This window comes from Zophobas morio, unplaced genomic scaffold, assembly GCF_036711695.1.
Source record: "Zophobas morio isolate AGI-343-1 ecotype UQ-CSIRO unplaced genomic scaffold, CSIRO_AGI_Zmor_V1 ptg000040l, whole genome shotgun sequence".
Classification (NCBI taxonomy): domain Eukaryota; kingdom Metazoa; phylum Arthropoda; class Insecta; order Coleoptera; family Tenebrionidae; genus Zophobas; species Zophobas morio.
Genome location: NW_026972145.1, coordinates 1,296,245 through 1,323,673, shown reverse-complemented (window position 1 = coordinate 1,323,673; position 27,429 = coordinate 1,296,245). Strand labels below are relative to the sequence as shown.

General features: G+C 31.7%; 1 protein-coding gene across 9 annotated transcripts in view; it reads right to left on the bottom strand.

The window, feature by feature from the left end:
• LOC135140472 (synaptotagmin-7) overlaps nucleotides 1-27,429 on the bottom strand; it is a 905,289-nt gene that overhangs the window by 35,856 nt on the left and 842,004 nt on the right. The gene's annotated exons all lie outside the window — the stretch shown is intronic.

Sequence of the window (27,429 nt, the reverse complement as noted above, 5' to 3'; positions counted from 1 at the left end):
GAGGCAACTTTGATTTTTAAACGTCGAATTCTCTATTTATTTGAAACTTTGATTTTTATCTAGAAACTTAGATTTTTAAAGCTGCGGTTTTACTCTTCCAAAAATTTAAAATTTCAAAATTTTACTGCCATTTTGGAAGCTTTCAAAGCTCGGTATTAGTTTCAAACGTGTAATCTTCCATTCATTCCAAAGCTCGATGTTAACACTTTGAAACTTTGATTTTCAATTCTAGAAACATTGATTTTTAAAGCTGCGTTTAACTCTTCCGGAAGCTTAAAATTTCGCAACTTTAACGCCACTGTAGCAACTTCAAGATTTCGATTTTAATTTCAAAATGAGCTTTAATATGAGACAGCTTTGATTTTTAATCGTCGAATTCTCTATTTATTTGAAACTTTGATTTTTAAATCTAGAAACTTAGATTTTTAAAGCTGCGGTATTACTCTTCCAAAAATTTAAAATTTCAAAATTTAACGCCATTTTGGCAGCTTTCAAAGCTCGGCATTAGTTTCAAACATGTAATCTTCGATTCATTTCAAAGGTCGATGTTAACACTTTGAAACTTTGATTTTTAATTCTAGAAACATTGATTTTTAAAGCTGCGTTTAATTCTTCCGGAAGCTTAAAATTTCCCAACTTTAACGCCACTTTAGCAACTTCAAGATTTCAATTTTAATTTCAAAATGAGCTTTAATATGTGGCAGCTTTCTTTTTTAAATGTCGAATTTTCGATTCATTTCAAAGTTCGATTTTGGTAATTTGAAGCTTTAATTCTGAAACGAAGCAACCGTGATTTTTAAAGCTGCGTTTTTCTCCTTCTAAAAAGCTATTGAAGAAGCTTTCAAATCGCGGTACTAAATTCACCTATAATGCTATTTCAGAAGCTTGAAACTTTCAATTTTTCAACATTAATTTCAGTTCTTTTTAAAATATCGAAGCTGGATTTTCAGACATCGAAACTTGTACCATTAAAGCTCGAAGCTTCAATCTTTCCCCAAACTTTTAAAACATAGACCTTAGACACCATCTCGACTTCTCCATATTAACTTAAAGTGTGTTGTAACACTTTCAAATCCCCAATCAGCTGCGCCATCAAGAAAAAACCGGGTTAGAGCTGGCTGTGCTTCGACTCTCGACCTTAACCTAAAAACACCCAACACCACCGCATGCCAATCGCCGGCCGGCATTGCCAACCTAAACATCAAAAGCACCTCCACCTCTAACCCCCTTTTTCTCCCACAAGTTTCAACACTTTACACATCTCCCGCCGCTTTCCGCAGAATTACCCAGCCGCTGCGACGTCGCCGCCACGTCTTCAACGCCGCCATCAATCCTTGATGGAATCCTAATTACTTTTATTATTAACGGTTTCAATCTCCCCGAGAGTCGTGCATTATGCATGCCGGTGTTTGTGTGTATATATAGAGCGTTATCATTGACAATGTGGGCTTTAATTGATAGCAGCCGCGAGCTGTCTCTTTGTGTTTACCGTTTCCAGACACTGTTGCGATTCCAGCGTCCTGTTCCACATTCGTCCCTTTGATGTGTCTTTGGCATTGTTTCGAACGACGGCTTAAAGTGATATCGCGCCGCCAAAAAACTGCATTTGCGGGCTTTGTGCTGGATCTGAATACGAGCTGCTCAGTTTCGAGTAGAGTGCCTTGACGTATTATGTGCTTTTTAAGAGTATTAAGTTAGAAAGAAACACAGATGTGGTGGTTCTTTGCTATCCTTTAGAGATTTTAGTTGCCTGTCTGTGTTCACATTATACGTTTATGAGGAAGATTTTAGAATAATTAAGCCCCACCCACCCACCCCTATCTCATTCGTGATGAATTTCTTATTCGTTGTCAGACAGAGGGGCGGAGTTTAATTGCAAAATCCATTTTTTTTTCAAAAATTTACCGTTTTAAACATGTTTTACGTCTCTTTTTCTTCGCCATTCTAGAAGCTTTCAAGTCTCGGGATTAGTGTCAAAAAGGAGCTTTAAATGTCGAAACTTCGTTTAATTTGAAAGTTCGTTTCTAAGAATTCAAAGCTTTCAATTTTAAATCTAGAAACCCTTATTCTTAAATAAAGCTGTGTCATTATTGTTCTAGAAATTTAAAATATCTAAAATTTAGCGCCATTGTGGAAGCTTCCAAATCGCGATTTCAATTAAATTCAATTTAAAAATGAGCTTGTCAATGTGGCAGCTTTGATTTCTAAACGTCGATTCTTCGATTAGTTCCAAAGCTCGATTGAACAATTCAAAACTTCCATTTTTAAACATAGAAACCTTGATTTTTAAAGCTCCTCGAATATTCTTCTAGAATATTAAAATTTTGAAGTTTAAATGCTATTATAGAAGCTTTCAGATCTCGGAATTAATTTCAAAAGGAAGCTTTAATATGTGGCATATTTGATTTTAAAACGTCAGAACTTTCATTTTTAGACGCAGAAACCATGATTTTAAAACTGAGTGATTATTCTTCAAAAAGCTTAAAATCTTGAAACTTTAACACCATCCTAGAAGCTTTCAAATTTCAGGATTAGTTTCAGCTAGGAGTTTTAAACGTCGAATCTTCGATTAATTTGAAAGTTCGATTTTTACAATTCCAAGCTTTTGTTCTTAAATCTAGAAACCTTGATTTTTAAAGCTGCGTTATTTGTCTTCCAGAAGACAAAAATTTGGAAATTTTAACGCCATTCTTGAAGCTTTCAATTCTCGGGACTGGTGTCAAAAAGGAGGTTTAAATGTCGAAACTTTGATTAATTTGAAAGTTCGATTTTAAGAATTCGAAGCCTTCAATCTAGAAACTTTTATCCTTAAATAAAGCTGAGTCATTATTGTTCTAGAAATTTAAAATATCTAAAATTTAGCGCCATTGTGGAAGCTTCCAAATCGCGATTTCAATTTAATTTAATTTAAAAATGAGCTTGTCTATGTGGCAGCTTTGATTTCTAAACGTCGATTATTCGATTAGTTCCAAAGCTCGATTGTAACAATTCAAAACTACCATTTTTAAACTTAGAAACCTTGATTTTTGAAGCTCCGCGAATATTCTTCTAGAAGCTTAAAATTTTGAAGTTTAAATGCCATTATAGAAGCTTTCAGATCTCGGAATTAATTTCAAAAAGGAGCTTTAATATGTGGCATATTTGATTTTAAAACGTCAGAACCTTCATTTTTAGACGCAGAAACCATGATTTTAAATCTGCGTGAATATTCTTCAATAAGCTAAAAATTTTGAAATTTTAACACCATCCTTCAAATTTCAATATTAGTTACAAAAAGGAGCTTCAAACGTCCAATCTTCGATTAATTTGAAATTTTGTTTTTTACAATTCCAAGCTTTTATTCTTAAATCTAGACACCTTGATTTTTAAAGCTGCGTTATTTGTCTTCCAGAAGACTAAAATTTTGAAACTTTAACGCCATTCTGGAAGCTTTCGAATCCCGGGATTGGTGTCAAAAAAGAGCTTTAAATATCGAAACTTCGATTAATTCGAAAGTTCGGTTTTAAGAATTCGAAGCTTCCAATTTTGAATCTAGAAACCTTTATTCTTAAATAAAGCTGAGTCATTATTGTTCTAGTAATTTAAAACATCTTGAATTTAGCGCCATTGTGGAAGCTTCCAAATCGCGATTTCAATTTAATTTAATTTAAAAATGAGCCTGTTTACGTGGCAGCTTTGATTTCTAAAGTCGATTCTTCGATTAGTTCCAAAGCTCGATTGTAACAATTCAAAACTACCATTTTTAAACGTAGAAACCTTGATTTTCAAAGCTCCGCGAATATTCTTCTAGAAGCTTAAAATTTTGAAGTTTAAATGCCATAATAGAAGCTTTCAGATCTCGGAATTAATTTCAAAAAGAAGCTTTAATATGTGGCAAATTTGATTTTAAAACGTCAGAACCTTCATTTTTAGACGCAGAAACCATGATTTTAAATCTGCGTGAATATTCTTCTACAAGCTTAAAATTTTGAAACTTTAACACCATCCTAGAAGCTTTCAAATCAAGGATTAGTTTCAAAAAGGAGCTTTAAACGTCGAATCTTCGATTAATTTGAATGTTCGATTTATACAATTCCAAGCTGTTATTTTTAAATCCAGAGACCTTGCTTTTCAAAGCTGCGTTATTTGTCTTCTAGAAGACTAAAATTTTGAAACTTTAACGCCATTCTGGAAGCTTTCAAATCTCGGGATTGGTGTCAAAAAGGAGTTTTAAATGTCGAAACTTCGATTAATTTGAAAGTTCGATTTTAAGAATTCGAAGTTTCCATTGTGAATCTAGAAACATTTATTCTTAAATAAAGCTGAGTCACTATTGTTCTAGAAATTTAAAATATCTAAAATTTGGCGCCATTGTGGAAGCTTCCAAATCGCGATTTCAATTTAATTTAATTTAAAAATGAGCTTGTCTATGTGGCAGCTTTGATTTCTAAACGTCGATTCTTCGATTACTTCCAAAGCTCGATTGTAACAATTCAAAACTACCATTTTTAAACGTAGAAACCTTGATTTTTAAAGCTCCGCGAATATTCTTCTAGAAGCTTAAAATTTTGAAGTTTAAATGCCATTATAGAAGCTTTCAGATCTCGGAATTAATTTCAAAAAGAAGCTTTAATATGTGGCCTATTTGATTTTAAAACGTCAGAACCTTCATTTTTAGACGCAGAAAGCATGATTTTAAATCTGCGTGAATATTCTTCAACGAGCTTAAAATTTTGAAACTTTAACACCATCCTAGAAGCTTTCAAATTTCAGGATTAGTTTCAGAAAGGAGCTTTAAACGTCGAATCTTCGATTAATTTGAAAGTTCGATTTTTACAATTCCAAGCTTTTGTTCTTAAATCTAGAGACCTTGATTCTTAAAGCCGCGTTATTTGTCTTCCAGAAGACTAAAATTTTGAAACTTTAACGCCATTCTGGAAGCTTTCGAATCCCGAGATTGGTGTCAAAAAAGAGCTTTAAATGTCGAAACTTTGATTAATTTGAAAGTTCGATTTTAAGAATTCCAGGCTGACAATTTTGAATCTAGAAACCTTTATTTTCAAATAAAGCTAAGTCATTATTGTTCTAGAAATTTAAAATATCTAAAATTTAGCGCCATTGTGGAAACTTCCAAATCGCGATTTCAGTTTAATTTAATTTAAAAATGAGCTTGTCTGTGTGGCAGCTTTGATTTCTAAACGTCGATTCTTCGATTAGTTCCGAAGCTCGATTGTAACAATTCAAAACCACCATTTTTAAACGTAGAAACCTTGATTTTTAAAGCTCCGCAAATATTTTTCTAGAGGCTTAAAATTTTGAAGTTTAAATGGCATTATAGAAGCTTTCAGATCTCGGAAATAATTTCAAAAGGAAGCTTTAATATGTGCCATATTTGATTTTAAAACGTCAGAAATTTAATTTTTAGACGCAGAAACCATGATTTTAAATCTGCGTGAATGTTCTTCAACAAGCTTAAAATTTTGAAACTTTAACACCATCCTAGAAGCTTTCAAATTTCAGGATTAGTTACAAAAAGGAGCTTTAAATGTCGAATCTTCGATTAATTTGAAAGTTCGATTTTTACAATTCCAAGCTTTTGTTCTTAGATCCAGAGACCTTGATTCTTAAAGCTGCGTTATTTGTCTTCCAGAAGTCTAAAATTTTGAAACTTTAACTCCATTCTGGAAGCTTTCAAGTCTCGGGATTGGTGTTAAAAAGGAGCTTTAAATGTCGAAACTTCGATTAATTTGAAAGTTCGATTTTAAGAATTCAAAGCTTTTAATTTTGAATCTAGAAAACTTTATTCTTAAATAAAGCTGAGTCATTATTGTTCTAGAAATTTAAATTTTCTAAAATTTAGCGCCATTGTGGAAGCTTCCAAATCGCGATTTCAATTTAATTTAATTTAAAAATGAGCTTGTCTATGTGGCAGCTTTGATTTCTAAACGTCGATTCTTCGATTAGTTCCAAAGTTCGATTGTAACAATTCAAAACCACCATTTTTAAACGTAGAAACCCTGATTTTTAAAGCTCCGCAAATATTTTTCTAGAAGCTTAAAATTTTGAAGTTTAAATGGCATTATAGAAGCTTTCAGATCTCGGAAATAATTTCAAAAGGAAGCTTTAATAAGTGCCAAATTTGATTTTAAAACGTCAGAAATTTAATTTTTAGACGCAGAAACCATGATTTTAAATCTGCGTGAATGTTCTTCAACAAGCTTAAAATTTTGAAACTTTAACACCATCCTAGAAGCTTTCAAATTTCAGGATTAGTTACAAAAAGGAGCTTTAAATGTCGAATCTTCGATTAAGTTGAAAGTTCGATTTTTACAATTCCAAGCTTTTGTTCTTAAATCCAGAGACCTTGATTCTTAAAGCTGCGTTATTTGTCTTCCAGAAGTCTAAAATTTTGAAACTTTAACTCCATTCTGGAAGCTTTCAAGTCTCGGGATTGGTGTCAAAAAGGGGCTTTAAATGTCGACACTTCGATTAATTTGAAAGTTCGATTTTAAGAATTCGAAGCTTTCAATTTTGAATCTAGAAACCTTTATTCTTAAATAAAGCTGAGACATTATAGTTCTAGAAATTTAAAATATCTAAAATTTAGCGCCATTGTGGAAGCTTCCAAATCGCGATTACAATTTAATTTAATTTAAAAATAAGCTTGTTTAAGTGGCAGCTTTGATTTCTAAACGTCGATTCTTCGATTATTCCAAAGCTCGATTGTAACAATTCAAAACTACCATTTTTAAACGTAGAAACCCTGATTTTCAAAGCTCCGCAAATATTTTTCTAGAAGCTTAAAATTTTGAAGTTTAAATGGCATTATAGAAGCTTTCAGATCTCGGAAATAATTTCAAAAGGAAGCTTTAATATGTGCCATATTTGATTTTAAAACGTCAGAAATTTAATTTTTAGACGCAGAAACCATGATTTTAAATCTGCGTGAATGTTCTTCAACAAGCTTAAAATTTTGAAACTTCAACACCATCCTAGAAGCTTTCAAATCAAGGATTAGTTTCAAAAAGGAGCTTTAAACGTCGAATCTTCGATTAATTTGAAAGTTCGATTTTTACAATTCCAAGCTTTTGTTCTTAAATCTAGAGACCTTGATTCTCAAAGCCGCGTTATTTGTCTTCCAGAAGACTAAAATTTTGAAACTTTAACGCCATTCTGAAAGCTTTCGAATCCCGGGATTGGTGTCAAAAAAGAGCTTTAAATGTCGAAACTTCGATTAATTTGAAAGTTCGATTTTAAGAATTCCAGGCTGACAATTTTGAATCTAGAAACCTTTATTTTCAAATAAAGCTAAGTCATTATTGTTCTAGAAATTTAAAATATCTAAAATTTAGCGCCATTGTGGAAGCTTCCAAATCGCGATTTCAGTTTAATTTAATTTAAAAATGCGCTTGTCTATGTGGCAGCTTTGATTTCTAAACGTCGATTCTTCGATTAGTTCCAAAGCTCGATTGTAACAATTCAAAACCACCATTTTTAAACGCAGAAACCTTGATTTTTAAAGCTCCGCGAATATTCTTCTAGCAGCTTAAAATTTTTAAGTTTAAATGCCATTATAGAAGCTTTCAGATCTCGGAATTAATTTCAAAAAGAAGCTTTAATGTGTGGCATATTTGATTTTAAAACGTCAGAACCTTCATTTTTAGACGCAGAAACCATGATTTTAAATCTGCGTGAATGTTCTTCAACAAGCTTAAAATTTTGAAACTTCAACACCATCCTAGAAGCTTTCAAATCAAGGATTAGTTTCAAAAAGGAGCTTTAAACGTCGAATCTTCGATTAATTTGAAAGTTCGATTTTTACAATTCCAAGCTTTTGTTCTTAAATCTAGAGACCTTGATTCTTAAAGCCGCGTTATTTGTCTTCCAGAAGACTAAAATTTTGAAACTTTAACGCCATTCTGAAAGCTTTCGAATCCCGGGATTGGTGTCAAAAAAGAGCTTTAAATGTCGAAACTTCGATTAATTTGAAAGTTCGATTTTAAGAATTCCAGGCTGACAATTTTGAATCTAGAAACCTTTATTTTCAAATAAAGCTAAGTCATTATTGTTCTAGAAATTTAAAATATCTAAAATTTAGCGCCATTGTGGAAGTTTCCAAAACGCGATTTCAATTTAATTTAATTTAAAAATGAGCTTGTCTATATGGCAGCTTTGATTTCTAAACGTCGATTCTTCGATTAGTTCCAAAGCTCGATTGTAACAATTCAAAACCACCATTTTTAAACGTAGAAACCTTGATTTTTAAAGCTCCGCGAATATTCTTCTAGAAGCTTAAAATTCTGAAGTTTAAATGCCATTATAGAAGCTTTCAGATCTCGGAATTAATTTCAAAAAAAGCTTTAATATGTGGCATATTTGATTTTTAAACTCCAGAACCTTTATTTTTAGACGCAGAAACCATGATTTTAAATCTGCGTGAATATTCTTCTATAAGCTTAAAATTTTGAAACTTTAACACCATCCTAGAAGCTTTCAAATTTCAGGATTAGTTTCAGAAAGGAGCTTTAAACGTCGAATCTTCGTTCAGTTTGAAAGTTCGATTTTTACAATTCCAAGCTTTTATTCTTAAATCTAGAGACCTTGATTCTTAAAGCCGCGTTATTTGTCGTCCAGAAGACTAAAATTTTGAAACTTTAACGCCATTCTGGAAGCTTTCGAATCCCGGGATTGTTGTCAAAAAAGAGCTTTAAATGTCGAAACTTCGATTAATTAGAAAGTTCGATATTAAGAATTCCAAGCTTTCAATTGTGAATCTAGAAACCTTTATTCTCAAATAAAGCTGAGTCATTATTATTCAAAAATTTAAAATGTCTAAAATTTAGCGCCATTGTGGAACCTTCCAAATCGCGATTTAAATTTAATTTAATTTAAAAATGAGCTTGTCTATGTGGCAGCTTTGATTTCTAAACGTCAATTCTTCGATTAGTACCAAAGTTCGATTGTAACAATTCAAAACCACCATTTTTAAGCGTAGAAACCGTGATTTTTAAAGCTCCGCGAATATTCTTCTAGAAGCTTAAAATTTTGAAGTTTAAATGGCATTCTAGGAGCTTTCAGATCTCGGCATTAATTTCAAAAAGAAGCTTTAATGTGTGGCATATTTGATTTTAAAACGTCAGAATTTTCATTTTTAGACGCAGAAACCATAATTTTAAATCTGCGTGCAAATTCTTCAACAAGCTTAAAATTTTGAGACTTCAACACCATCCTAGAAGCTTTCAAATCTCAAGATTAGTTTCAGAAAGGAGCTTTAAACGTCGAATCTTCGATTAATTTGAAAGTTCGATTTTTACAATTTCAAGCTTTTATTATTAAATCTAGAGACCTTGATTATTGAAGCCACGTTATTTGTCTTCCAAAAGCCTAAAATTTTGAAACTTTCCCGCCATTCTGGAAGCTTTCAAATCCCGGGATTGGAGTCAAAAAGGAGCTTTAAATGTCGAGACTTCGATTAATTTGAAAGTTCGATTTTAAGAATTCGAAGCTTTCAAATTTGAATCTCGAAAGTTTACTCTTAAATAAAGCTGAGTTATTATTATTCTAGAAATTTAAAATATCTAAAATTTAGCGCCATTGTGGAAGCTTCCCAATCGCGATTTCAATTTAATTTAATTTAAAAATGAGCTTGTCTATGTGGCAGCTTTGATTTCTAAACGTCGATTCTTCGATTAGTTCCAAAGCTCGATTATAACAATTCAAAACCTCCATTTTTAAACATAGAAACCTTGATTTTTAAAGCTCCGCGAATATTCTTCTAGAAGCTTAAAATTTTGAAGTTTAAATGCCATTATAGAAGCTTTCAGATCTCGGAATTAATTTCAAAAAGAAGCTTTAATGTGTGGGATATTTGATTTTAAAACGTCAAAACCTTCATTTTTAGACGCAGAAACCATGATTTTAAATCTGCGTGAATATACTTCAACAAGCATAAAATTTTGGAATTTTAACACCATCCTAGAAGCTTTCAAATTTCAGGATTAGTTTCAAAAAGGAGCTTTAAACGTCGAATCTTCGATTAATTTGAAAGTTCGATTTTTACAATTCCAAGCTTTTGTTCTTAAATCTAGAGACCTTGATTCTTAAAGCCGCGTTATTTGTCTTCCAGAAGACTAAAATTTTGAAACTTTAACACCATTCTGGAAGCTTTCGAATCCCGGGATTGGTGTCAAAAAAGAGCTTTAATTGTCGAAACTTCGATTAATTTGAAAGTTCGATTTTAAAAATTCGAAGCTTCCAATTTTGAATCTAGAAACCTTTATTCTTAAATAAAGCTGAGTCATTATTGTTATAGAAATTTAAAATATCTAAAATTTAGCGTCATTGTGGAAGCTTCCAAATCGCGATTTCAATTTAATTTAATTTAAAAATGAGCTTGTCTATGTGGCAGCTTTGATTTCTAAACGTCGATTCTTCGATTAGTTCCAAAGCTCGATTGTAACAATTCAAAACTACCATTTTTAAACGCAGAAACCTTGATTTTTAAAGCTCCGTGAATATTCTTCTAGAAGCTTAAAATTTTGAAGTTTAAATGCCATTATAGAAGCTTTCAGATCTCGGAATTAATTTCAAAAAGAAGCTTTAATATGTGGCATATTTGATTTTAAAACGTCAGAACCTTCATTTTTAGACGCAGAAACCATGATTTTAAATCTGCGTGAATGTTCTTCAACAAGCTTAAAATTTTGAAACTTTAACACCATCCTAGAAGCTTTCAAATCAAGGATTAGTTTCAAAAAGGAGCTTTAAACGTCGAATCTTCGATTAATTTGAATGTTCGATTTATACAATTGCAAGCTGTAATTTTTAAATCCAGAGACCTTGATTTTCAAAGCTGCGTTATTTGTCTTCTAGAAGACTAAAATTTTGAAACTTTAACGCCATTCTGAAAGCTTTCGAATCTCGAGATTGGTTTCAAGAAGGAGCTTTAAATGTCGAAACTTCGATTAATTTGAAAGTTTGATTTTAAGAATTCGCAGCTTTCAATTTTGAATCTAGAAACCCTTATTGTTAAATAAAGCTGAGTCATTATTGTTCTAGAAATTTAAAATATCTAAAATTTAGCGCCATTGTGGAAGCTTCCAAATAGCGATTTCAATTTAATTTAATTTAAAAATGAGCTTGTCTATGTGGCAGCTTTGATTTCTAAACGTCGATTCTTCGATTAGTTCCAAAGTTCGATTGTAACAATTCAAAACTACCACTTTTAAACGCAGAAACCTTGATCTTCAAAGCTCCGCGAATATTCTTCTAAAAGCTTAAAATTTTGAAGTTTAAATGCCATTATAGAAGCTTTCAGATATCGGAATTAATTTCAAAAAGAAGCTTTAATATGTGGCATATTTGATTTTAAAACGTCAGAACCATCATTTTTAGACGCAGAAACCATGATTTTAAATCTACGTGAAAATTCTTCAACAAGCTTAAAACTTTGAAACTTTAACACCATCCTAGAAGCTTTCAAATCTCAGGATTGGTTTCAGAAAGGAGCTTTAAACGTCGAATCTTCGATTAATTTGAAAGTTCGATTTTTACGATTCCAAGCATTTATTCTTAAATCTAGAGACTTCGATTTTCAAAGCTGCGTTATTTGTCTTCCAGAAGACTAAAATTTTTAAACTTTAACGTCATTCTGGAAGCTTTCGAATCTCGAGATTGGTTTCAAGAAGGAGCTTTAAATGTCGAAACTTCGATTAGTTTGAAAGTTTGATTTTAAGAATTCGCAGCTTTCAATTTTGAATCTAGAAACCTTTATTCTTAAATAAAGCTGAGTCATCATTGTTCTAGAAATTTAAAGTATCTAAAATTTAGCGTCATTGTGGAAGCTTCCAAATCGCGATTTCAATTTAATTTAATTTAAAAATGAGCTTGTCTATGTGGCAGCTTCGATTTCTAAACGTCGATTCTTCGATTAGTTCCGAAGTTCGATTGTAACAATTCAAAACTACCATTTTTAAACGTAGAAACTTTGATTTTTAAAGCTCCGCGAATATTCTTCTGGAAGCTTAAAATTTTGAAGTTTAAATGGCATTCTAGGAGCTTTCAGATCTCGGCATTAATTTCAAAAAGAAGCTTTAATGTGTGGCATATTTGATTTTAAAACGTCAGAATTTTCAGTTTAGACGCAGAAACCATGATTTTAAATCTGCATGAATATTCTTCAACAAGCTTAGAATTTTGAAACTTTAACACAATCCTAGAAATTTTCAAATCAAAGATTAGTTTCAAAAAGAAGCTTTAAACGTCGAATCTTCGATTAATTTGAATGTTCGATTTTAAGAACTCAAAGCGTTCAATTGTGAATCTAGAAACCTTTATTCTTAAATAAAGCTGAGTCATTATTGTTCTAGAATTTTAAAATATCTAAAAGTTAGCGTCATTGTGGAAACTTCCAAATCGCGATTTCAATTTAATTTAATTTAAAAATGAGCTTGTCTATGTGGTAGCTTTGATTTCTAAACGTCGATTCTTCGATTAGTTCCAAAGCTCGATTGTAACAATTCAAAACCACCATTATTAAACGTAGAAACCTTGATTTTTAAAGCTCCGCGAATATTCTTCTAGGAGCTTAAAATTTTGAAATTTAAATGCCATTATAGGAGCTTTCAGATCTCGGAATTAATTTCAAAACGAAGCTTTAATGTGTGGGATATTTGATTTTAAAACGTCAAAACCTTCATTTTCAGACGCAGAAACCATGATTTTAAATCTGCGTGAATATATTTCAACAAGCATAAAATTTTGGAATTTTAACACCATCCTAGAAGCTTTCAAATTTCAGGATTAGTTTCAAAAAGGAGCTTTAAACGTCGAATCTTCGATTAATTTGAAAGTTCGATTTTTACAATTCCAAGCTTTTATTATTAAATCTAGAGACCTTGATTATTAAAGCCACGTTATTTGTCTTCCAAAAGCCTAAAATTTTGAAATACTAACGCCAATTTAGAAGCTTTCAAATCTCGTGATTTGTGCCAAAAAGGAGTTTTAAATGTAGAAACTTTAAGAATTCAATACATTAACACCATTGTAGAAGCTTTAAAATGTCAAAATTTGTTCAATGTTCAGTTACATAACCTCAATTATTTTGACACTGAATCTGTCATTTCGTCTTAAAAACGCCATAATACGTCAAAACACCCTAGTCTGGGTGGAAATTCCGTCCTTGTTTACTCCAGTTAGAGTATAAATCGCCCCTTCAAGCTTTGTGTTTTAATGTGTAATGAAAATAATGTGGAAGCAAAAAAGCTGAACGAGAGAGACGGTGAAAAATGGTGGGGGTTAATTCAAACATTTCCAGAGATATCAGTGTGTCGTAAAAGCCGAATTTAATAACATGTTCGCGTAGAGACGTTCCAATTTGCATATATGTAAGATTGATGAAATTACGGCTAAAGCAAGGAAATCGCTTTTCGCACAAATCCAATATTTGCAATGCGGATTTGAATAAGTTTAATCAAACGAGATGGCGATGTTTGCTTTGATGGTATGGACAATGCAGCTGACTGTTCGCAAGGTCGGGCTCTTTAATTACGGGCCATCAATATTGCAGTCGTACACGAGGAATCTACGTATTAGCGTTATTAATTCAGGACGTAATTATATGAACATCGATTAATAGTAATGAGAGTATTGCGGAGGGAAAAAGGTGCAGGTGGTGGTGTAAAAATAGAAGTCTGTTTTCGAACGCACCTGTGTTTAGAAACTGCAAGTCGGTATTGATGATTAAAAAATATACAAGGGGGAAAATACAAGTAATAGACTAGTCTGTGTGACAAAACTGACACAGCTACTTCAAAATTATATTTTATACACACACTGTATACTAAGGATCAATTTTATTTATGCTGTGACAAAGAGCATAATGTGCTAGTAAAAATTGCTGAATTATAGAGAACTATCTGTAAATTGCGAATCTGAAGTAATTTTTGCTCTATCTTCTCAAAATATTTGACTCTAAAAAACGGTCACATTTTCTAAGAAAGAAGGCATAAAATGGGCTCTATTTTAATAAAAAAGTTTACGGCCCAAATACACTGAAAAAGAGTTTACAAAAATTTTTCAAAAAGTTGGTAAAAGGGGCTCTATAGAAAAGCTTTTCTACATTTCCAGTCTGACGTAATTTTCGCTACATTTCTTTAATAGACAGAGTAAAACGGACTCTAGTTGAATGGAAAATTAGTAGGAATTTATAGAGAAATTTTTGCAGATTCTGTTCGTAATATTTGCTATATCTCTTTGTTTTCCCAAAATTTTTCAGATGTGCTAAAACAGACTCTACTTTAATGAAAAAAAAAGAACAATCGTATCGAGAAATTCTCTTTGCTTATGAATTTGATGTCGTTTTTGATTTATTTCCTAAAATAATCGAAAAAAAAAACGGGAACCAATTTTTCAAAAAATAAAATGGACTCTACTCAAACAGAAAACAGTGCTAGATTATAGGTGAATTTTTCGTAGATTAGGAATATAATTTTGTTATATTTTTTTGAAGAAGCCATAAATACGGAGTAAATTGTTTTCAAAATTTTCCTAGTGTAGTAAAACAGGCTCTATTTGAACAAACAAAAAAGAACAAGTTTATAGTGGGCTTTTGGTAGTTTATGGATCTGAAGTCATTTTTGTTTTATTTCTTAAAGTAATTGAAAAAATCCGGGAAAAATATCTCGACAAACTAAAACGGACTCTGTTCGAAAGGAAAAAACAGAGCTAGCTTATAGAGAATTTATCACACGTTTCGGACGTACTTCTGCTGTACCTTTTAAACAACCCAAAAAGAATTTAAAAGCATTAACAAAAAATCTTTCCAAAGGTGATAAAAAGGCTCTATATTTAAATAAAAAAAAGAACAATCAAATAGAGAACTTTCATTGTTTATTTATCTAAAGTTACATTTGTTTTATTTCCTCAAATACTTAAAAAAAATACACACACACACACACACGGAGAAATTCTGTTAAATCAATTTTCAATGAGATAAAACGGACTCTACTCGATTAAAAACTGTGTTGAATTATAGAGCAAATTTTTCCAAGCTTTCGGACGCAATTGTCTCACATTTTTTAGAACAAGCCATGAATAAGGAGGGTGCATTGTTCCTAATTTTTCACATGTAGTAAAACAGACTCTACTTAAACGAACGAAAAAGTACAAGATTACTCAGGATGTTTCTTAGTTTATGAATCTAAAGTCCTTTGTGGCTTTATAGTCTAAAACAGTAAAAAAAAAATCGACAAAGTAAAGCGGACTCTACTCAAACGGAAAAGCAGCGCTAGATTATAGAGCGAATTTTTCGCAGATTCCAGATGTAATTCTTGTTATATTTTTTTAAACGACCCATAAAAAAAAAATGTTTTTCAAAATTTTTCAGATGTGCTAAAACAGACTCTAGTTTAATGAAAAAAAAAAAACAAGGGCACCCAGGAATACTTTTTGCTTATGGATCTGAAGTCATTTTTGATTATTTCCCAAAATAATCGAAAAAAAACCGGGAAACAATTTTTCAATAAAATAAAATGAACTCTACTCGAACAAAAACAGTGCTAGATTATAGAGTGAATTTGTTGCAGATTCCGGACATTTTTCTTGGTATATATTTATAAAGAATCCATAAAAAAGGAGTAAACATTTTTAAAAATTTTCTAAATATGCTAAAACAGACTCTATTTAAACGAAAACAAAAAGCTTATAGAGAACTTTTCTCAGTTCATGAATCGGAAGTTATTTTTACCTTATTTTGACAAATAATCGAAAAAAAAAATCAGGAAACCATCGTTCCAAAATTTTTCGATAAAGTAAAATGGACTCTATTTGAACAAAAAAACAAATCCAATTTTTCGCAGATTCCGGACGTAATTTTTGCTATATTATTTTAAAGAACCAAAAAAAAAAGGGTAAACATTTTTCAGAAGTGGTAAAACAGGCTTTATGTAAACGAAAAATAGAAAAACAAGTTTATAGACGACTTTGCCGACTGAATTTGAGTCATGTTTGTTTTGTCTTCTTAATCAATCGTAAAAGAAAAGACGAAAACCCTGTTAAAATTTTTTGACAAAGTAAAATTAACTCTACTCGAAGTGAAAACAGTGCTAGATTATAGAGCGAATTTTTTGCAGATTCCGGACATTTTCTTGCTATATATTTATAAAGAATCCATAAAAAAGGAGTAAACATTTTTAAAAATATTCTAAATATGCTAAAACAGACTCTATTTAAACGAAAACAAAAAGCTTATAGAGAACTTTTCTCAGTTCATGAATCCGAAGTTATTTTTACCGTATTTCGACAAATAATCGAAAAAAAAATCAGGAAACCATCGTTCCAACATTTTTCGATAAAGTAAAATGGACTCTATTTGAACAAAAAAACACATCCAATTTTTCGCAGATTCCGGACGTAATTGTTGCTATATTATTTTAAAGGACCAAAAAAAAAGGGTAAACATTTTTCAAAAGTGGTAAAACAGGCTCTATGTAAACGAAAAATAGAAAAACAAGCTTATAGACGACTTTGCCGACTGAATTTGAGTCATGTTTGTTTTGTCTTCTTAATCAATCGTAAAAGAAAAAAGAAAAACCCTGTTAAAATTTTTTGACAAAGTAAAATTGACTATACTCAAAGTGAAAATAGTGTTAGATTATAGAGCGAATTTTTTGCAGATTCCGGACATTTTCTTGCTATATATTTATAAAAAATCCATAAAAAAGGAGTAAACATTTTTAAAAATTTTCTAAATATGCTAAAACAGACCCTACTTAAACGAAAACAAAAAGCTTATAGAGAACTTTTCTAGGTTCATGAATCCGAAGTTATTTTTACCTTATTTCGACAAATAATCGAAAAAAAAAATCAGGAAACCATCGTTCCAAAATTTTTCCATAAAGTAAAATGGACTCTATTTGAACAAAAAAACACATCCAATTTTTCGCAGATTCCGGACGTAATTGTTGCTATATTATTTTAAAGAACCAAAAAAAAGGGTAAACATTTTTCAGAAGTGGTAAAACAGGCTCTATGTAAACGAAAAATAGAAAAACAAGCTTATAGACGACTTTGCCGACTGAATTTGAATCATGTTTGTTTTGTCTTCTCAATCAATCGTAAAAGAAAAGAAAAACCCTGTTAAAATTTTTTGACAAAGTAAAATTGACTCTACTCGAAGTGAAAACAGTGCTAGATTATAGAGCGGATTTTTTGCCGATTCCGGACATTTTCTTGCTATATATTTATAAAGAATCCATAAAAAAGGAGTAAACATTTTTAAAAATTTTCTAAATATGCTAAAACAGACTCTACTTAAACGAAAACAAAAAGCTTATAGAGAACTTTTCTCAGTTCATGAATTCGAAGTTATTTTTACCTTATTTCGACAAATAATCGAAAAAAAGAAATCAGGAAACCATCGTTCCAAAATTTTTCGATAAAGTAAAATGGACTCTATTTGAACAAAAAAACACATCCAATTTTTCGCAGATTCCGGACGTAATTTTTGCTATATTATTTTAAAGAACCAAAAAAAAAGGGTAAACATTTTTCAGAAGTGGTAAAACAGGCTCTATGTGAACGAAAAATAGAAAAACAAGCTTACAGACGACTTTGCCGACTGAATTTGAGTCATGTTTGTTTTGTCTTCTTAATCAATCGTAAAAGAAAAGACGAAAACCCTGTTAAAATTTTTTGACAAAGTATAATTGACTCTACTCGAAGTGAAAACAGTGCTAGATTATAGAGCGGATTTTTTGCCGATTCCGGACATTTTCTTGCTATACATTTATAAAGAATCCATAAAAAAGGAGTAAACATTTTTAAAAATTTTCTAAATACGCTAAAACAGACTCTACTTAAACGAAAACAAAAAGTTTATAGAGAACTTTTCTCAGTTCATGAATCCGAAGTTATTTTAACCTTATTTTGACAAATAATCGAAAAAAAAATCAGGAAACCATCGTTCCAAAATTTTTCGATAAAGTAAAATGGACTCTATTTGAACAAAAAAACACATCCAATTTTTCGCAGATTCCAGACGTAATTGTTGCAATATTATTTTAAAGAACCAAAAAAAAGGGTAAACATTTTTCAGAAGTGGTAAAACAGGCTCTATGTAAACGAAAAATAGAAAAACAAGCTTATAGACGACTTTGCCGACTGAATTTGAGTCATGTTTGTTTTGTCTTCTTAATCAATCGTAAAAGAAAAGACGAAAACCCTGTTAAAATTTTTTGACAAAGTAAAATTGACTCTACTCGAAGTGAAACAGTGCTAGATTATAGAGCGAATTTTTTGCAGATTCCGGATATTTTCTTGCTATATATTTATAAAGAATCCATAAAAAAGGAGTAAACATTTTTAAAAATTTTCTAAATATGCTAAAACAGACTCTATTTAAACGAAAACAAAAAGCTTATAGAGAACTTTTCTAGGTTCATGAATCCGAAGTTATTTTTACCTTATTTCGACAAATAATCGAAAAAAAAATCAAGAAACCATCGTTCCAAAATTTTTCGATAAAGTAAAATGGACTCTACTCGAACGGAAAAGCAGTGCTAGATTATAGAGCGAATTTTTCGCAGATTCCAGATGTAATTCTTGTTATATTTTTTTAAACGACCCATAAAAAAAGAAACGTTTTTCAAAATTTTTCAGATGTGCTAAAACAGACTCTAGTTTAATGAAAAAAAAAAAAACAAGGGCATCCAGGAATACTTTTTGCTAATGGGTCTGAAGCATTTTTGATTGATTTCCCAAAATAATCGAAAAAAGCCGGGAAACAATTTTTCAATAAAATAAAATGAACTCTACTCGAACAAAAACAGTGCTAGATTATAGAGTGAATTTTTTGCAGATTCCGGACATTTTTCTTGATTTTTAAAAATTTTCTAAATATGCTAAAACAGACTCTACTTAAACGAAAACAAAAAGCTTATAGAGAACTTTTCTCAGTTCATGAATCGGAAGTTATTTTTACAGATTCCGGACGTAATTTTTGGTACATTATTTTAAATAACCAAAAAAAAGGGTAAAAGTAGTATATAAGCAGGGCTGACGTCAATGGTCTCGTGACGCACTGAACGCCAGCCGCGCTGCTGGTTGCGCACCACCACCGTTCGAATCTCGGTTGGGTTATTTGAGGGTAGATGTCGCTTCGGAGTGGGTTTTTAGAATTCTAGTTGTAAATGCGTGCTTTGACAGCAGATGGCGCTTTAGGGATTTTGAATTTTGGTTTTAGAATTCTAGTTGTGAATGCGTGCTTTGAAAGCAGATGGCGCTTTAGGAATTTTGAATTTTGGTAATTCGGTTTAGGTATTACAATATAAATTTTGAAAAAATAGATGAAACACTGCCAGGTGCAGGATTTGAACCTGCGTTCCGTTTCCGAACCAGAACTTAAGTCTGGCGCCTTAGACCACTCGGCCAACCTGGCTTGTAGTCGAAACGAATTAAAAAAATTAGGTAAAAAAAAAATGTTAAAAAAGTTTTATTTATTTATTTGTTCATTTATTTATGTATTCATTTATTTATTTATTTATTTATTTAATTATTTATTTATTTACATATATATATATATATATTTTGATCATACAAGGAATATATGTCTTAGTATAAAGCTAAGTTATTCATAAATCACAATTATCGAAAAAAAACCGAAAAATTCAACAATTATAATAGAATGTCCGAGGCATCGTGTCGATACACACATTTTTTTTTTCAAGTTTTCATTGTCATAATTATTTGGGTTTAATATTGTTTTAGATTCACTTTCACAAATACTGTCATTGTCGAAAGTCACCAAGAGTTTGTAATTCAAAATCGATGTAGAGACATTGAAATCACACACAAAGACTTCTTTATAGTAAGAATCTTCAAATAACTTCATTTGCTTCCACGAAATTTGGTGTGTTGACATATTTAATCACATACTGATATCGTATTTTAAACAATCATTTTTTTGTAAACAGACACAGAAATAGATATTTTTATGTTTATTTATGTTCTGTAGCACACATGGACGGTTTCAAATAAGTTCTCTTGTAGTTTTCAGCATTGGTATGTACTCTATGATGGCATCGTGAATGATAATTACATAGGCTTTAGTGTTTTCGGGAAAATCGTTGTCCGATTCGAAGTCAAGTGATACGTCTACAGTTGCATAACGAATGGGTTCGGGATGTTTCGAACAATCTAAAACGAATATCGAGCGTCTTTTAAAATCATCATATTTTAATATCGGTTTTGCTCTATCCTGATCATTAAACTGTTTATAAAAGTTACAGTATGCTTGATACGCTTCTCTGTAACGATTTTTTGTAAAATCTAATTTCCAAGATTCGTATGGATATACATTTGAATTTAAGTGTAGACGTATGCTTCTGATGTTGATGTTGTCAAATTTAGTTGCATCCGCCAGGGGATTATTCTTCCTATTAGTTTGAAAAAATACAATACAATAAAGAGGTGTATGTACACTTTGCAGGGTTTTCACTTTCCACACTTCATTTTTAGATCTAGGAAGAATGGGCAGTTCATGAATTTCCCATTTTCTGAATGGTATCAATATAGCCTTACTTTTATTGATTTTATTCAACATCTGTATTTTCATTTCATCGTTTGGATAGACATGTTTTGCTATCAGTGCAATATTTTTTATATTAATTCTTGCTCTCCTAGTGCCTGTGGATACGTAGCAATTATCATCAGATTTACTGCGTACCAATCTTAATTTATGTTTGCCAGTAACTACGCGATGATAATCGTAAGGTAAATTTAACAAAGATGATAAAGGTATTCTCAGTGAAAACGTTTTATCTACAACGTTAAATGTTTTAATTCCGTGGTCATCCACAGCCCAACCAGCTCCACCCAACTCATTTGATTCATCTTCACCATAACACAAGAATGTTTTAACGGTTGATAATAATCCGACATCTCGTACTACATCAACTTCTTTATTGTTAAGTTCATAAGTAATGCTTTCAAATAAAAACGCTCCAGCGTTATTTGTCAAATAAATATTTCCATTTAAAGGTGGTATGTTATTAGGCAAAAGATCGTCATGGTCAAATTCTCCATCAATATCAAGATAGCATTCCGATAACGGTATCATAAGATCTTCTTGATTAATAATTATATCTATTTCGTCATTTACATCCAAATAACGTGCTTCCGGGTTGTATGTATGTTCTTCTTCTCTAATTATGCTGTGATCCACTCGTGGTTGTTCGAATATTTGAAGTTTTTCTGACATGGTACCCCAAAGATTTGAGAATGTTTATACTTCGAGACGATAATGACTGCTGTGATGAGAATAACGGTTCTTCTTCTCCTGCCGGTATTTGCCGTGGTGACTGTTGCGATACTGAAGTGTAACGCGAAAATCCTCTTCTTTTAAGAACTTTGTATATCAATCCCATGATTACTTTTTTTCAAATTTTAGCGCTAGTCTAACTACAATTTCTTGACCGTTAAAATCAATAAAGTTGTTGTCTTGGTCTACTATGTCGAGAGTTATATTACTAATGAAAGATTTATTAATGAGCGGCAAATATATTTGATTTGTTGGTTCAATAAAAATTTGCTCTCCTGGATTGACAGTTATAGCGGTTTCGTAGATGGTATGTGATCTTTTACTTTGATAATAGGATCCAGTGACTATATTACATTCGACTCGAATCGTGCTCACTTTTATAATATTTACAGGTACATCGCTTTCATGCAGAGTGTTTGCAGGTAGCTCTCTTTCTGAATATCCGAGTCTTTTTCCTATACTATCACTGTGGGTAAAATTGACTCGATGTATACTCTTGAGTTCGCACTTTAAAGTGTTAAGGTTAGGTTTAAGAGAAAAAATTTTTGATCGTTCTTTGTCGCTAGTACATTCTGGACAGAGAAAATTCTGAATATACTGTTCTATTGCATCTATTTCGTATGCCCCCTTTGGAAAAGTGATCACGTTTTCCTTACTATCGCCTTTTTTAAAATAATAGAACTTGTTTGTTCCTTCCTCGATATTTGGAATATTATTTGTGGTCAGAAATCCTATAAGAGCTAATGAGTATTCGTAGTCTGGATCAAGTTCAATCACAGGATTATAAGTAGCGCTTAGTCTACTTGTATTACCGACAAGTGAAAACGTCGTATGCATAGTGAACACTGAGGCAGAAAAATAAGCGACAGATTCCTTTATAGTAATTTTATTCTACTCGCTAAAAATTGTAAACACAAATGTCCACAATTATATTTTAATTTTTGATATTGTTTTTGATTAAAGTATATCTTACAATTTTTAAAATATTGTATTAGCTCCGGAGGTGGTTTCAAATTACCATAACTGTCAAAATAAAAAACATTTTTTCCAAATTTTTTATAAGCTACCCAATGAGTGCCTGGACCAAACGATGAATCTAAATTAACTATAGCTTTTTCATAGTTTCTAGGTCCGGCTGATGGCAATGAATTTCTCATAAATATACCTCTAAAATTAGAAATTTTTGATAGTTTCGCATATTTTCTCAAATCCTCATCCGATAAGGGCCTTTTGGGTAGCTTTACCAATAGTTTTTTGATGTGTTTTGTAGGAATAAACCGTAACCGTCTTTACGTTTTCGTAAAAATAATCCGCTTCCTTGTTTTCCAATTGCTATATCTTCCATTGTTTTATTGTGACGTTGTTCTTCGTCCAATTTTTTTTTTGCTTGTTTTGCATCATTCACCGCTTTGGCTATTCCAGCTGCGCCTCCAGACAGTGCTCCAAGAGCCGATAATCCTCCAAATATCAGTGGTAGAAGTGGTAAAAATCCACCCTGTTTAATTGGTAGAACACGAGGTATCTTAATTTGCCTTCGACCTCCGGCTTTTCTGATAGCTAACTGAGCAGTTTTGAATGCACTTTGTATAGTATTAATACCGTCACCAGTGTTTTTTTGTATTGACGGTCTCAAAACAGCTTGATGAAAAGTGAGTTATGATTTTTTTCTTTTTAATGCTGAAGCCCTAGTAGCAGTCATACCGAGTTTTCTTTTCATTCGTATTATAAATTGTGAGTTTTTGTATAAAAAACACTTGATTCGGTTATCTCTTGTAATATATACGATTAGCTTTGTTACTATAGACTGACACGAAGGATAATATAATAAATTGTCTACAGTACTAATGTAAATATATCGAGTTCGAATTGTAAATTCTTAGTTGCGTTGCTGGGGAACCTCTTCCTTACAAAGACAACATAAGACTAAATTAAAATTGCTCCAAAGTATTTCATATATATGTTATATATTTCACTAATATTGTTCATTAATTGCAATGCGCATCGTAAGGCAAGGTACGTCTTTAGCGATTACAAATCATGATGAAGACAACGACGAACACAAGAGCGTAAACTATCATAGACATCGGCGAAAACATGGTATTTTGTTTCCTGAATCTGTTAGATCTATTATTTGTGGTCCATCTGGAAGTGGTAAAACAAATATATTACTATCATTATTGTTTGATCCGAACGGACTAAAATTTACAAATATATATATTTACTGCAAGTCACTCTATCAACCAAAATATAAGTTACTACAACAAGTATTACAAAGAGTGAAAGGAATTGGATATTACCAATATGAAGATAATGAACAAATCATTAACCCCAAAGAAGCAAAATCGAATTCAGTTATGATATTTGACGATGTAAGTTGTGATAAGCAGGATAATATTAGAAGATATTTTTCTATGGGACGTCACAAAAACATCGATTGTTTTTATTTATGTCAGACTTACACGAGAATCCCGAAACATTTGATAAGAGATAATACAAATTTATTGGTGTTATTAAAACAAGACGAAAGAAATTTGAAACACATTTATGAAGATCACGTAGGTACCGATATGAATTTTGGTCAGTTTAAAAAAATATGCACAATTTGTTGGAGGGATAAATATGGATTTCTTGTTATCGATAAAGAATCTGAGCTAAACAAAGGTCGATATCGTAAAGGATTTGATCAGTACATTATCCAATAAACAGGTGTGATATGATAACAGGTACCTACTGTTTGGAGAAATAGGTCTGTTTTCCAAAAGAGCATCAGTTCAGTTTAAAAAAAAAAAAAAAAAACAGGTGGATATGTATGTACTTTATTAAGTACAACAGATATTTCTGTACTTCTGTAAAGCATTTAAGATATAATAAAGCATGAAAAATGAACTGCCGCAGTTTATATCGAACGTTCAATATGGATAGACCTATTACCAATGATCAAAGTGTTCGCACTAAACGTAGGATTATTAAAGTATCGGATGCTATTAGAAAAAAGTACAAGGCTTTAACGCTAGGCATAAAAGAGCAAGATGCTGCATTAAATAAATTATTTACACCAGTTCTTAATCCTCTTAACGAACTCTCTACAAAACTAGACGATAAATATAGCCAAAAGGAACCACAACAACGAAGAATTCTGCGAAGAAATAACGAACCACAACAGCAACCAACTGCACCTACGAGTAAAAGAGTAAAAACTTATGGTCGCGACGAAAATCGACGAGAAGTGGAATTTTCGTTTTTACCACCCAGACCTACAAAGCAGTCGATAGAAGCAAGCACTAACAGAAGAAAAAAAGATGATGCTGATGATGATGATGATGATGATGATGTCATGATGATGATGAATGATGATAAAGAGCAGGAGAGTCGACAGAACGACGACGAGGAAACTCATGACAATAATTTAGAGGAAAGAGACGACGAAGTGTTTGAATACAAACCAGAAGACGATGAGATGGAATTTGAATATGAAACCACACCAAAATTAAATCTCTCAGATATTAAACAACCCGAAGTCTTTGAAGATTTTCTCAATCAGTTTCCAAATGTAGCAAAACCATTTATTATAAAAGTATTAAATGAAGAAAACGATGAAGTTTACGGGCCTAGATTTGATCTGCAAACGAATAAGTTTCACTTAGGCAATTTGATATTACAAATAACAGAAAATGGAGATTTTCAATTAAATAATCAACTATTTCCAGCCACCGATGGGCTTTATACACTACTTTTTAGTAAAAACCCTGACAATGAGACTACTGTTATTAATGATAAAGATCGTAAACTCTATAAGCAAATGTTGGAAATTTCAAATGCCCATAAGAGAGATTACGATCCTATACAACAGATTAAAGGGTCAAGAGGTGAAAAATATCTTCAGTATATACAACCACTGTTTTCAAAAAAAGCAGAGAAAAAAAAGTCAAAATCAAGTCCACAGATTACTGAATACTTTGTAGAAAAGAAAAGATCTAAAACAATTAATACTAATAACGAATCATCTCCCAGTTTTTCACCAACTTTATCTTCGAGTAGAAATACGTCCTCACCAACGTCATCGATTAAACCTACCAGAACCACACTAATGCGTCAACAACGAACTTATAGTGTGCCTAATACTTTAACTCCGACTCTCTCTTTTCCAGCAAAAAAATCTGGTCGAGGTTTGTATAATGATAATTTTGTGACAGAATACGTTTATTATAACGTTTTTGATGAATTAGTAGAGAGATTAAATTTATTACATGCTTCCGTAAAAGCTGGGAATACCACACATATAAATGAAATTCGTTCAATAGAAGAGGAACTACGTGAAGCTGGTGTTATCTATTAAGATCTTATTTACTGCCGTATTTATTGCAAATGATTTCACTTTCAAAATGCCTATAGATGTGTTCGGACGTGCTCGTGGAAGTAATCTTTCCTCGTCTCCTTCAACCTCTGCATTTAAATCAATGTTGTTGAAACAGCAACAACTTAATTTTACCAAAGATGGGAGTTTAGATTTGGAGAATCATAGAATTTGCAATGTATCATTACCGTCTGAAAAAAACGATGTATGCACCAAATACTACGCGGATGTGATTGTTGAAAATTTTAATAAAAAATCTGATAACCTCATTGATGCATTGAAAGTGTTAAACAAGAACATTGCGGATGCAGATAGATTGTGGGATAATAAGTTTAATTCTGTAAAATCTAATGTAGAAAACCAAATGGCTTTAAAGCAGAAGCAAATTGATAAACTTGCAAATACACTAAGTACTGTGAGTAATTTTAATTTTGATGTAGAGATTCTCAACAAAAAAGTGCAGCTGTTGATAGCGAATCTGGATAACGAAATAAATAACTTGAAAACAACTTTAATGGGGAATTTAGCTGATCTAACCGCAAAAATGAATATGCACCTGAACAGTGAAATAAATAAACGAATCAAGAATACCGATGACAAATGGAAAGAGTTTTTAAGTTCAAACGGTAAGGATGTTGATTTATTAAGAGAGCGAATTGCAAAACTGGAACAGTTGCATCCTGACCGCAAAAGATTGAAATCTAACGAAGAAACTTCTACATTAAAATAACATGAAGAAAACCGCTGATACAATTAAAAAAAAACGAGGGCGGCCACCTCAACGTCAAAATGTTTTAATTACGGATACGAAGATGGAAGTCGTCAATGAAATTTTTAAACCAGCACGAAAAACTTTTCCGAGAAGACATACAATAATCAAAGACTTAGATGATTTGTGGCAGATCGATTTGGCAGATTTGCGTTCCTACTCTCATGAAAATAATGGATACAAATACATTTTAGTTGTTATTGATTGTTTCTCGAAATTTTTATGGACTAAACCGCTAAAAACAAAAGGAGCAGAAGAAGTTGTACAAGCTATGGAGTTCATATTAAAAAAAAGTGGACGACATCCGAGAAATTTACAAAGCGACCAAGGAAAGGAATTTTATAATAATCGTTTCAACAAATTAATGCAAAAATACAGAATTAATCATTATAGTACATACAGCGTGAAAAAGGCAGCTATTGCAGAAAGAGTCATTCGAACTATTAAATCAAAACTTTTTCCATTGTTAACTTTGAACGCTTCGTATAGATGGTTAAATCATTTACAACGTGTCACATCTGATTACAACTCCTCTGTTCATCGGACGATCGGAAAGAAACCGATTAAAATTAATAGATCTAACAAAGCAGATATAACAGTATTTCGAAGACTAAAAATTGCAGACAAAAACAAAAAATTTCAACCAGGTGAGTTTGTAAGAATTAGTAAAGAAAAATTATTGTTTGAAAAAGGTTACACACCCAGTTGGTCTACGGAAATATTTAAAGTTGTAAAAATTAACCAGACTAATCCTGTTACATACTTACTAGAAGATACTGAGGGACAACCTATAAAAGGATCTTTTTATAATTATGAACTTCAAAAAACTAAATATCCAGACGTATATTTAATTGAAAAAGTGATACGTCGCAAAGGACGAAAAATGTTTGTCAAGTGGTTGGGTCTTCCGGTTGACAAAAATTCGTGGATAAATTTAACCGACGTCATGTGATGAATGATGATGAAGAGTACCTATACCGTGATTATCACAAATGTTGAAGATACTCATCG